Genomic DNA, 6000 nt, shown 5'->3' on the forward strand with positions numbered 1-6000 from the left:
AGTTCTCTATAAATATCTTTATAAGTATCATATTCCATATACCTCATACATAAAAATTATAACCTGATAATTTCTATTTTGCATACAAGGTTTTTTGTTTTCTTTTTTTCTTTTTCATTCTTTTTTTTGTGTGTGTGAGGTAGGGTCTCGCTCTAGTCCAGGCAGACTTGGAATTCACTATGTAGTCTCAGGGTGGCCTTGAACTCATCCTACCTCTGCCTCCCAAGTGCTGGAATTAAAAGTGTACACCACCAAGCCTGGCTTTGTTTTTTGAAAGAGTCTCACTGTATAGACTTGACTAGTCTGGAACTCATTTATGTAAGCAATACATAAATGCTGACCTCAAATTTCCAGCAATTCTCTACCTCTGTCTCCTGAGTACTGAGATTATGCCTTTTCTGCCACACCTGACATCATACAAACTTTTAAAGTGCATCTCCTATTAGACTATATTTTGAGAAAAATATACTCAAAATAGATGGTCAAGAATTAATGGTATACAATATTGATAAGATCTGTCATTTATAAAATTAGTTCAAGTATATAAAAGCTGCATATGACAAATACTAATACAATAAATTTCTTTTTTAATGAATTGCTGTCCATTGAACCAACTGGTAATTTAACTGGTAGATCCATAATCTATAAGATAACCATGAATTATCATTTTTAATCACAATTCTCTTCTATTTCCTCTCAGGAAAAGAGTCTACTATTCTCCCTGGTTTTCTCAGAGAGATACTATGGAAATGTCTTTCCCTGCACTGTTTCCACTATCTAGGCAGAACTGGAGACACATCTGTTGGAGGAAGGTTACCTATCAACAGGTTTGCCCTCAGTTGAACTCAGTGAATAAAACCTGTGCCAATACTGGAAGAGAACAATGAGGAAAACTGTTTGACATGTTGGTTTTAATTGCAGCGACCAAATACTTTGAGAAAAGAAATTTAAATAGGTAAATTTTATTTTGGCTATGGTTTTGTAGTTATTGTCCATCATTGCAGAGAAGGTATAGCAGAGCAGGGCAATTCAAGTCATGGTGGCCAGGAAGCAGAGAAAGAGAACCCAGGAAGAGGCCAGGGCAAGAAACAGCATCCAGGAGCATACCTCCAACTAGATCCTACCTCCTACCTTTTACTATCTCTCAGTAATATATTATGAATCCACCAGGGAATTAATCCATTCATCAGGTCAGAGCCTTGGTGACCTAATCATCTCTGGAACTGCTTCACAGGCACACCACCGAGAGGTGTGCTCCACTGATCTTACAGACACTTCTTAATCCAACCAAGTGTATCTGTTCTGAGCTTAATGTTCTGGGTTAAAGGTGCTTGCCTGCAAACCTGCTGACCTGGGGGTCACTTCCCCAGTGCCCACATAAAGCCAAATACACAAAGTAGAGCATGTATCTGGAATTTGTTTGCAGTGGCAAGAAGCCCTAATATGCCCATTCTCATTCTCTCTCTTTTTCTCTCCTTCTTTCTTTCCTTCCTCCTTTCTTTCTCACAAATAAACAAAAAAAAAAAGTGTTTTAAGTTTTTGGGAGACAGGGTCTTACTCTAGCCCAGTCTACCTGTAATTTACTATGTAGTCTCAGGGTGCCCTCAAACTCACAGTGATCCTCCTACATCAGCCTCACAAGTGCTGGACTAAAGACATGCGCCACCATGCCTGGCAAAGAATATTTTTCAAAAAAAAAAAAAGAAATCATCATTAAAGACACACTTCTCTATTGTTCTTGCTTGGTACAGACAAAAATATTGAATTTGCATAGAAAACCATTATGAGTTGGTTCAGAATAGTGCAGAAAAGAAATCAGAGCAGCTAGTGTTGCTTTAAGTTCATGGCAATCTAGAGAAGACATCTGACATGCCACCATAGACTAAAAAAAAAAAAAAAATCCAAGAAAAGTTTTCTTTCTCCAGCTAAAGAATACCAAAAGGAAAAGCCTAGAAAAACAGGACACTTTGGAAACACAACTATCCTTCTCCATGAATGTCACAGGAAAAAAAAGTTGCATCCCTATATGCAACTTCCTTGGCAAAGTTTATGTGGGGAACCGAGACCTCCAAACACACTCTCATTCGTAATGAGGCTCCTCCCTTCCCCCTTTGTGGTTGTTTGAGAGAAGGTAGAGTGGAATTCGGAGCTTTTCATCTCTTATATGTAGTAAAGAGGTCCTCATGGCATGATGCTATCGGAGACCATTTGGGTATCAGTACTGAACCACCCTTCAACCTTCCAACTATAACAGTATTAAGAAAGTCTGATGGAGGAGTCTTACATTTCATATCCAGAGAGTACATATGAATGAGCTGATCCTTACCTGGCATATCAACAGAAAATGAGTAGAGAACATAGACATAGAACTATCTGGTATCACCAAAGCAGTACCACACTTCCCCTGCTGGCATAACGTCAGAGGAGTGTTGATAAAAAAATAAATAAATAAAGTTTGGCTGGGCTGGAGAGATGGCTTAGCGGTTAAGCGCTTGCCTGTGAAGCCTAAGGACCCCGGTTTGAGGCTCGGTTCCCCAGGTCCCATGTTAGCCAGATGCACAAGGGGGCGCACGCGTCTGGAGTTCATTTGCAGTGGCTGGAAGCCCTGGTGTGCCCATTCTGTCTCTCTCCCTCTATCTGTCTTTCTACCTGCGTCTGTCACTCTCAAATAAATAAATAAAAAATGAACCAAAAACACCACCACAACAACACAAAACTTAAAAAAAAAAAAATCAAGTTTGGGATTGGATGGGTGGTTCAGTGGGTAAGAGCAGAAGGGCAGAAGAGCAATCTGCAGGACACCCAAAGCTCTACTCTGGCCTGTGCACAAGGCAGGAGCATCTGTACACAAGCATGCACGCATGTGCGCACATGCATGCACACACACACACGCACACACATACAGAAAAAAATTAGCAAAATCTAGAGCCTATAGAATAACACACAAAATTCTCATAATGTAATAAAGAATGGCTTTCACATAGAACCAGGAAAGTCCTATTTCAATAAGAAAAGTCAATGAACAGATAGGAGCCAACTCTGAGATGCTATCGGTATTAGCATTATATGATTTTGAAGCAGAAATAAAGCTTTCAATGAGAAATTTAAAAACAAAACAAATGAGGAAAAAGACACTAAGGGAAAAAAAAAGACCTAATCTTAAAAAAAAAAAAAAAAAAAAAAAAAAAAACCAGTGACATCAGTAAGATTATCAAACAGGACTTTCTAGGGCTTATCACTTCACGTGAGCATCAATTGGAACAACTAATTATGCAAGAAAATATCATGTTAAGAGCTACAGAAACAAGTGATCACAGCATCTAGGCATAGCACAGAAATAAGGAAAGGTACATTGAGAAGAGCAGAGGGGTATTTTAACATTACTATGTCACTCCCTCCCAAAAATACCATCCACATAGGGGAAGGAGATGGAAATGAGTGCCAGACTTTGCCTTGGATGCCAAGACTGGGCCCAACTCCACCCCAGGAAAACCCAGGGCTAGGAAGTCCCTGAAAGCCTTAGACTCTAGAGTAGCTCTGAGGCTCCTGACCACTCATATCATCAAATTTGGCCTCAAGAAACAGTCTTCCAGCTCACACCAGCTCTAAGCTCACCCCACAGCCAATACTCCAATCTCTAGGCCCAAGTTAAGTCTCAGACAAAGGCTCCCGGCCCATCTTAGACTGCCAAACATGGCCTAGGCTTCAGTGTGTTCCTACACTAAGACACCTCCTGCAGTCCCCCCATGCACGCACCTGTACACATGCACCCACACAAACATGTTCCCGCGTGCATACACACGCACACCACATGCACATGCAAAATATATCAAAATATGAGAACTACAGTAATTTGTCAAGTGATAAATGAGATAAGAATAATGAATCATAATATAAAACCTAAAACAAGAGTGTGAAACTGAAACATTTTGTACAGAATCTCAGTGACATTGCTGTCAGATTAAAATGGCTTTGCTAAAAATGCTTGATGTGAAAAGCGTGTCATATGCGGCTGGCCCCGCCTCTGCCTCTCGGTCCCATTTTGAACTAAGTTGCGAGGGTCCAGTCGGGTCTCAGCCTGAGCTCTGCAGGTCGCTGCGGAGAAGAGACATGATTGAAAAGAATCAGAGCAGTAGAGGAAGGTGTTCATTGGGGGTCTGAGCTTTGAAACTGGAGATGACACTTTGAGAGAACATTTGGAGAAATGCACTCACAGATTGTGTGGTCATGAGCGACCCCCAAACAGAGCGTTCGCGAGGCTTTGTGACTCACTGGTGCGTTGAAGATGTGGATGAGGCAGTGTGTGCTTGGCTGACCAGCGTGCAGGGGAACCAAAGGGGGGTTCTGTAGAGCCTGGTGCCCATGTAACAGTGAAGAAAATTATCTCCCGTGGTGTTAAAGAAGACACAGAGGAGTATAATCTGAGAGACTGCCTTGAAAAGTATGGCAAAATTGAAACCATAGAAGAGATGGAAGACAGAGTGGAAAAAAGAGAGGATTTGCTTTTGTAACTTTTGATGATCATGATACAGTTGATAAAATTGTTGTTCTGGATCATGGTGGAAACTTTGGAGGTGGTGGAGGTAATTTTGGACGTGGTGGAAACTTTGGTGGAAGAGGTGGCTATGGTGGTGGAGGTGGTGGTGGCACATGGAGTTAAGGTGGAGGTGATGGTGGATATAACAGATTTGGAGGTGATGGTGGCAACTATGGTGGTGGTCCTGGTTATAGTAGAAGAGGAAGATATGGTGGTGGTGGACCAGGATATGGAAACCAAAGTGGTGGATATGGTGGTGGAGGAGGAGGATATGATGGTTACAATGATGGTAGTGGTTATGGATCTGGTGGTGGGAATGGTGGAGATGGCCACAGCAGGTTTTAAAAACAGCAGAAAAGGGCCGGGTGTGGTGGCGCACACCTTTAATCCCAGCGCTCGGGAGGCAGAGGTAGGAGGATCGCCGTGACTTCGAGGCCACCCTGAGACTTCATAGCGAATTCCAGGTCAGCCTGAGCTAGAGTGAGACCCTACCCCCAAAATCCAAAATAAATAAATAAATAAATAAATAAATAAATAAATAAATAAATAAAAACAGCAGAAAAGGGCTACAGTTCTTAGCAGGAGAGAGAGTGAGGAGTTGTCAGGAATGCTGCAGGTTACTTTGAGACAGTCAACTCAAATGCATTAGAGGAACTGTAAAAATCTGCCACAGGAGGATCAATGATCTACAGTCAGAAAAGTGACTGCAGCTTAAACAGAAAACCCCTCTTGTTCAGGACTGTCCCAGGCACAGTTTGCAGAAAGTGAAGCTATTGATAAATGCAATGGAGTGTCAATTAGATGTCCATTCCTGGGGTCTTTCATCTGTTGTGGCTTTGTCTGTCTTTTTCTTTTATTACATCAGCTATATTGCCCTGTAAGTTGTGGGAGTGATACCAGGAATATAGAAATACCAACAGACCCAGTTATACCATTACTGGGCATCTACCCTAAAACCTTCAAACCAAAAGCCAGAGAGATTTGCTCAACCATGTTTGTAGCGGCTCAATTCGTAATAGCTAAAAGCTGGAACCAACCCAGATGTCCATCATTAGAAGAATGGATAACAAAGATGTGGTATATCTACACAATGGAATTCTATATAGCAGTAAGAAAAAACGACATAAAGAAATTTGAGGAAAAATGGTTGAACCTGGAACAGATCATTCTCAGCGAACTTACCCAATCACAGAAAAAAAATCGACACATAGTCTCACTCATCTGCAACACCTAACCTGAATCTGCCCAAGATCCCTTACATACCCAGCAAGCACCTCATGGACTAGACAATAAGATGGATGGGGGGCGGGGAGGGAATCAAAGGGTGGAAAACAGTAATCTGGACACAAACGGCAATGGTACCATAAAATTCTACTTCCTAAAAGACAGACCAAATGGCTGAACCTTCACTAGACCCTTACAGGAAACACCTGAACTACAAGACACTGGAGAGGGTAGGATCA

The sequence above is a fragment of the Jaculus jaculus genome, chromosome 7, assembly GCF_020740685.1.
Source record: "Jaculus jaculus isolate mJacJac1 chromosome 7, mJacJac1.mat.Y.cur, whole genome shotgun sequence".
Classification (NCBI taxonomy): Eukaryota; Metazoa; Chordata; class Mammalia; order Rodentia; family Dipodidae; genus Jaculus; species Jaculus jaculus.